Source organism: Priapulus caudatus, unplaced genomic scaffold (assembly GCF_000485595.1).
Source record: "Priapulus caudatus unplaced genomic scaffold, Priapulus_caudatus-5.0.1 Scaffold318, whole genome shotgun sequence".
NCBI classification, from domain to species: domain Eukaryota; kingdom Metazoa; phylum Priapulida; class Priapulimorpha; order Priapulimorphida; family Priapulidae; genus Priapulus; species Priapulus caudatus.
In genome coordinates, this window is record NW_014577379.1 from 34441 (window position 1) to 41252 (window position 6812).

The window sequence follows — 6812 nt, forward strand, 5'->3', positions numbered from 1 at the left end:
CTCTTGACCTTTGACCTTTGACCCCCAGCTTCGACATCCCAACTCGTTTTGACAATCCTCCCCAATGTGCCGAATATCGTCGAGCGGTTAAGATTTGTGCCCAACTGTTGACGGACGCACGCACGGACGGACGGACGATCATGCGATTCTACAAGCTGCACCTGACTACGTCAGATAGTAATAATAATAATATAATAATAATAGTATAAATCATAATATGTTCATAGCAGGAATTTTGCATTAAAGATATTGTCAATGAAATCTTGTAAAACGAACCAGACGAGTGTGACACCACAGACTGTTTGTTATCTGCATGTCTATATAATATGCTATATAATTGCCACCCTACCTAATTTGCATAATTTTTTTTAAAATATCAAAACCCCTAGCCCTTATTCAATCACATACCAAAAATGAGCAAAATCCGTTGAACCTGAACTGACTAATGGCAATTCCAATTTTTGCAAAAAAATTGCCGTGGGTCGAAAGTACGTCGACTGGCGTGCTCCAAAATAGGACGTTTAATATGGGAGCATAACAGTAACAACTATACCCAATTTCAAACATGTGGGTCAACTGTTTCTGAGTTATCGTTGCCCGTAGCCAAATGATGACGGACGGACGGACGGACGTACGACGGACGGACGGACGGACGTACGACGGATGGACGGACGGACGTACGACGGACGGACGGACGGACGTACGACGGATGGACGGACGGACGTACGACGGACGGACGGACGTACGACGAACGACGACCCATGGCAATAGCGCAGCTTGACGATGTCAAGGTGAGCTAAAAATTGGCATCAGCTTGGGGCATAATCCTCAATAATGACAAAGCTCTACGCATTACCCGGTCTAAATCGCCATTGACCCTGACTTCTATATGAATGATATCATTCACTCTAACGTAAGAATATTATCTGTTATTGTAGCGTTGGATATAATGTTCCTTGGATTGAGAAAAGTAAATTTTACGAGGTTACAAAGTTATCACTCTCTTTTGAACTAGTGCCCAGGACGTACGCAACCCTGTCTCTCTTTCTACTTTATGCTTACAAAATTAATCTGCATGAAACATGTTTGGCAGTTCTAATGCGAATAACAACAGTTCAGTTATGCTATGACTAGTTCTATATGGCTTACCGAGATCAACACATGCATGCACAAACCTCTTATTGATGATGACTGGAAATGACGCTTCACGACAAAATCTACTAATCCAGGGTCTGCCCCGATGACCTACCAAACTATGTATGTGATTTTGTGCCTATACATGGGTACATGTACGTTCGGCTGGCATATCTACCAAGCAACCGTTGAGCTATAAGATATAAGCTATATAAATATTATGTAAATATTTGCTTTTGCTAGACCCTGCGCTCGGGAGATATCAAAGATCAGTTCTACCAATATATATTATTTTTATTGCTATTAGAGAAGACATCTCTCTCCGTCGACAAACATTAGGGAATAATATCTCTGGGACGGTGATCGTCATCTTCCTTCCTTAGACCCGCTAGTCGTAACTGATGTGTTTTTATACGCCACGAAGTTCGCAAGTGCATGTGCCAGCGTAGAAAAACTACTAGCAGGTCAAGGGTTTATGGCCCATGTAGGACTACATTACTGCGACTAAAATTTAAGAAATGTCCGTGTTTCACTGCTGTTTCCATCTCCATTATATCAAGTCATTATTGATATTCCATCTTATCATATCAAGCCACAGCTAACCTAAAGACACGTTCTTTACGATATCAAGAGCTGATGATACATATTATATTAGGTCTTGATGATATATAGCTAGGGGCTGTGTTATCCTGTTCACTCGTCCTAACGTTACAACGCAATTAACACGTTTAATTAACTTAATTAGCATACGCCAACAAGCTGTATTCGCGCGACCTTTGTAGCAAGCCGCACGGTTGTTCTTTTATTGCGGATTGTCCATTTGTGAGCCATATATTGTTTCCAAAATGGTACGCGCAAACACTTAATTAACGTCGTGAAATGTGGTGAATAAAATTAACGTTGTTAAATTATTCCATTCACTAAGTTCATCCTCATTCGCAAGTGTGCTCATATTACTTTTTTGGCCGAAATATTCTCCGTGGGAACGCATCTCCCATCACATAAAGGAAAACTGACTTTATGTTGCAGATTCTGAATTTCAGTTTATATAGACGCATTCTCACTATTTCCGAGTTATTACTGTGTTTTACGCGCGAGGTATTCACCATCTGCTGGGCGCAAGTCCGTAATCAAAGATTACACATAATATGTCAAAATAGTCACTTCGCCAACGAGTGTCAGAGGTTTTCTTTTTTAGACAATTTTGATTTATTGTCATGTCACTGTACAAAGGTCATATTTACATTACAAGTCAAACTCTATTCACAACAACACGCGTACAAATATAAGCTCATACATTTTCACAGTCGAATTCCTCCACGGAAGATATTTTGCGTCTCTATGCGGTTGCGAGAAAGACGTACAACAGTAAATGTCCATTCCTTTACCTAGTTTCAGTTGACAGCACATAACGAGCACGCACAGCCACTGTCTGCAAGCGTCCAGAGACGCCATAGATGTTTCTCGCACGCTCAATAGAAATGACGTGGACATAACTTTAAAGGTACGCGTCAACCCTTCCGCAGTAGGGCTACGGATGTACACAGATCTTGCAAAAAAACTCCTCAGCTTGCTAGTAGTTGGCACATGAGTTCATTGCTGAATCGGCGAAAAGGCTTCAAAACAACATCAATGCTAATCAATGCAACCATCTCGCACAGTCACGCACAAGTTTGTCAGCATGAATTGCAGCTAACAATATTGATCTTTTGCTCATCGGGAAGTGAGAACAATATAATATATTGACAAAAAAAATTGTGTCTCCGTACAGCGATTTACAGACAGTTAAACCCGCAGTACTGTATTTACATTTATATAACCACCTTCAGGCAAACAGTCAATCCGTTGTTTGTTTTCCGATGGGTCGGAGGACGCGTTCTATTCATTTACATTTCTACAAAGCAGCATAAATAATTGCATTCGTCTGATATTATTTACAAATATGTTCACAAAAGAATATACGTCTGCACGTGCGCGTGTCCGGGCACACGCGTGTGTGTGTTTGCCTATCTCTGGTTGTCAGTATTCAATGCTGACTCACCCATTGTTGATTTACTAGCTGAATACTACAGACTGCACGCGTGCAAATGCCCAGATTCTCGCTCGCATCTTGTTAAACCAACTCAACTTCACCCGCGCCAGTAGAACAAACGACAGTTAAAAGCATCATCATGTTGGTTCATCTTTAGCCACTTTAACTTAAGACCACTGACCCAGATCACATGCTGTTGACCCTGCTGACGAAGTGGATTCCAAGCGTTGACCAAATATGATGGCATGTGATTTAGGCAATCAGCTGAATGAAAACCTGTGCTTGCTGCTAGTTATTAGCCATCCTGTTATAGGTCACAATTGATCGATCACCCATTTGCGTTTGTTTGAGCAGATCAGCAGCAAGTGTTCACCGATCAGGCGGACCCCTTACAAATAGATACTAATACAACAGTGTCATTTTATTGGCTAGTCGTTATTGAACAAACTAGCACGTAAATACTTAATAAATATTATTCAATTTACCAGCAAAAGGTTTGACTCATCCAGCAAACTGACATTGTAATACAAATAATAGCTTCATTTCATTTTAAATTGGGTAACCTTTCCAGTCACAGATGTACAGATAACTAACTTCCAGTAACCACAGATGGCGCCACAATGTGTTCACACATATCACGAATGGTTGTGGGCATAGATAATGCTGCTGCATCCATATGGAACACCAATTTCGGTATAAACAATGCAATGTGAACGTGAACAACGCAATTTTGTCACGGGCATTGCAATGTGTGCATAGCCAATGCAATGTGGGCAGAAACAATGCAATGTAGACATACATGCCAATCCAATGCAGACAGAAGCAGTGTATGTAATATAGGCATAGATAATGCAACGTGGGTGTAAAATTGGTGTAAACAATGTAATGTAGGCATTAAAGGCCCGTCTCTACACACGCGGCGCGGCAAGGAACGCCACGGAAACGTTAGGAACGCCGTTCACCCCTACTGGCAAAGTTCAAATCTATTATATCTTAAGGCGCAGTCTCCACTGACACGGCACGGCGCCATCCCTGTTTCACGGCGACAGCGAAAGTCAAATGAGTGACTTTTGCCGGCTGCCGTGTACGGAGAAAGACACTTGAACCAATCAACGCGATCGTTTTTTATCACGTGTTCTGCTCGCGCCACCAGCAGCCAATGGACAACAAGCACATGCATAATTTCTGATCACTGAACCAGAGTGAACACAATGCGCTCAGATACAATGCGCTAAATCACGATGTGTTTTTTTTCAGCACAACGGCGCTGCGTTTTGCTGTGTCGTCTCCTGCCTCGTGTATGGAGACATAGCTTAACACCGCAAGGTGGACGTCTGCAATACAATGCGGGAGTGAACAATACAGCGTTGGTGTGAACAACACCAAGTGTGTATGTTGTGTGCGTGTGCGAACACTGTAACGCGGGTGGAGGCGAGTGGAGCTGTCACTCTGTGGGTGCTGCGATACGGCCGTGAGTCTCGTGGCCGTGGAATACGAGCACGTCGTTACACAGCTGCGTGCGCGCTGGCATCTGCTGTGAGCGGCGTATCCCAGACGTGGCTATGACTCGGAGGAGCAGTCTCCCTCAGACGCTGCCGCATAGCTGGCCTGCTTGAAGTGTGAACCGCTCTCCTGCTCTGAAACTGACCAGCAGAAACTCGATGTGAACAACATGCACGTACATGCTACACAGAAGCAGCTAGCGCCATATGCATGTAGTCCGACCCAATTACACAATATATAACATCAAGCATCATACATCATATATCCACCTGATACATCCAGAGTGCATATGACCTTCGAATTTAACTGTACCGTAGTACTTTTAATACATAATACGTTAATACATATCATATAATACACAATGTTCTTTGCGCAATGTTACATCCACTGACGTCCGCACTCAAAGATTTAACATGGCATTTACGGTGCCATCATAGTGAAAGGAAATGACAAAGCACACTTTGAAAAGGGACTATTGCACACGCCTGCCGCCGAGTGAAACAGAAGCCATCCCTACACCCCACTCACCTGTGCAGCTTCCCCGGTGGCTGCCCGTCTCCTTGCTCTTGCTGCGCTTTTTCCTCTTCTTGTGCGCAGCCGGCTTCTCCCTGCCCCCGCTACTCCTGCTCTGCTGGCTGCCGTAGGGACTGGCGTACGCGCCCGCGTCGTGCTGCTGCTGCTGCTGCTGCGGCGGCGGCGGCGCTGCCGCCGCATCCGGCACCGCCGCCGCGTCCGCCTGCCAGCTGAGCTTCTCCTGCGAACGCTCGCTGTCGTAGCCGTGATCGTTAGACTTTGGCTGCGGCTGCTGATTCGACGAGTCGCTGTTCTCCTTGCTGTGGGGGTTGCTCGGGTGGTCGCTCGCGTAGCCCTGGTCAGCGGACCGCGCCGGCCGCAGGTGACTGGACGAGGCGGCATCGGTCGGCTGCGCGGAGCCGGTCGCCGTGCCGACGGCGATCGCAAATGGCGGCTGGAAATCGAGAAATATTGTGAGTAAAATCATATCCACAAAAACGATGATCCGTCCCGTGATTGTTTGGGTCAGAACAACGGTCGCTTCTAGGAAGCATGAACCGTGACACTTGTCTACAACTAATGACACTTTTGAGAGTACTCTTTATACAAGTTTCATCTGCAACAAGTTGTAATTAAAACTCAAAGTGTGTGGCCTTTCATAATGGGACTTTGCCTGCAGCTGAGAAGTAGTTGCTTAAAACTAAAGGGCCTGCGACAACATGGGCACAACGCGAATCAAATTGCAGCGATGACCCCTTGAATTATCACATACATGCACTGGCAATCAATACTTCAACTATAATATAATTATTATAATTATTATTATTATAGTTGTTATTATTTTTATGACTATAATTTGTTTACTATTATTATTATTATTGTTGTTGTTGTAGTTATTGTTCTTCTTCTTATTATTATCATTACCAACATTATTATTATTATTATTAATATTATTATTATGCACTAACCGGAGGCGTCTGTAGGCCGTCTGGCTCCTCGACGAGTGGAGCGTCTGCCGCATCCTCGTCTCCTGCACCCTCGTTGTCAGCAGGATTAAAGCTCGTGAGTGGCAGCTGCGTCATCGGGTTCGGCGTCACCGTCATGTCTCTCTGTAAAGCAGATGATGGCTACGTTGATACAGAGAGCGAAATGCGTGCTTTTATTTAGGATGCATATGGTATCATGCATATGGTGGTTCTCGCTGAAGCAAGTGTTTCCTCTCTTTTGTAGAAGAAAAACACGAGCTACTATCTAGAATATCAAGAGTAGATAATAACACATAATAACACAATTTTGGCTTAACACCTCTACACAATAGCGGTGAATTGTGCCAATTCAGCTCGTGCAAGATTACAATTTACAGCAATATGCTAGCAAATATATGTAAACGAATATCAGTACCACGAAAGTGAGTGATTAGTGGTCATAATAAGCTGAGGAACGTATACACTTGCATCTTTATTGGTGGCAAATTTTGATGAGAAAAATCGGTTAAAAATGCGGGAATCGGGTGTGTAACTCTTGTGTTATTATCTACTCTTGAGAATATTCAACTCGTATTATCAACCAGCATTCGTATCATCACATTATATTATGATATCGCATTATGATTTACTCAACCAGCACATTA

The 6812-nt window shown here is 43.7% G+C and overlaps 1 protein-coding gene across 2 annotated transcripts in view; it reads right to left on the reverse strand.

Moving 5' to 3' along the window:
• Positions 1–1778, reverse strand: part of LOC106808964 (steroid 17-alpha-hydroxylase/17,20 lyase-like) — a 34169-nt gene extending 32391 nt beyond the window's left edge. Inside the window, exon 1 of one of the 2 annotated variants that reach the window (XM_014811902.1) lies at positions 1150–1778. The gene's annotated coding sequence lies outside the window, so the exon portion shown is untranslated. The remainder of the gene's footprint in view (positions 1–1149) is intronic. The other variant, XM_014811903.1, reaches the window with a different exon arrangement.
• Positions 1779–6812: the final 5034 nt, after the last annotated feature.